This window comes from Arachis stenosperma, chromosome 5 (assembly GCF_014773155.1).
Source record: "Arachis stenosperma cultivar V10309 chromosome 5, arast.V10309.gnm1.PFL2, whole genome shotgun sequence".
Lineage (NCBI taxonomy): Eukaryota > Viridiplantae > Streptophyta > Magnoliopsida > Fabales > Fabaceae > Arachis > Arachis stenosperma.
In genome coordinates, this window is record NC_080381.1 from 106,678,559 (window position 1) to 106,679,142 (window position 584).

The 584-nt window shown below is 39.4% G+C and overlaps 1 non-coding gene across 1 annotated transcript; it reads left to right on the top strand.

Moving 5' to 3' along the window:
• The first annotated feature begins 228 nt into the window (after positions 1 to 228).
• Positions 229 to 332, top strand: LOC130984447 (small nucleolar RNA R71). Its single transcript, XR_009088383.1, has one exon. It is a non-coding gene; the product is annotated as a small nucleolar RNA R71 (small nucleolar RNA).
• The last annotated feature ends 252 nt before the right edge of the window (positions 333 to 584 follow it).

Genomic DNA, 584 nt, shown 5'->3' on the forward strand with positions numbered 1-584 from the left:
AGAGCATCAATTTCAAGAACTCCTTTCTTTTGGGGTATCCCATTATTCACGGAATTCCTCTCAGAGGTGTACATAAACTGGTTGTTTGCAACCATGTCAATGAGTTCTTGAGCCTCTTCAGGCATTTTCTTTAGGTGAATAGATCCACCTGCAGAATGGTCCAATGACATTTTCGAAAATTCAGAGAAGCCATAATAGAATATATCTAATATGGTCCATTCTGAAAACATGTCAGATGGACATCTTTTGGTCAGCTACTTGTATCTTTCCCAAGCTTCATAGAGGGATTCACCATCTTTTTGTTTGAAGGTTTGAACATCCACTCTCAGCTTGCTCAGCTTTTGAGGAGGAAAGAATTTATCCAAGAAAGCAGTGATCAGCTTATCCCAAGAGTCCAGGCTATCCTTAGGTTGTGAATCCAACCATATTCTAGCTCTGTCTCTTACAGCAAAAGGGAAAAGCATGAGTCTGTAGACTTCAGGATCAACTCCATTCGTCTTTACAGTCTCACAGATCTGTAAGAACTTAGTTAAAAACTGATAAGGATCTTCAGATGGAAGTCCATAAAACTTGCAGTTTTGTTG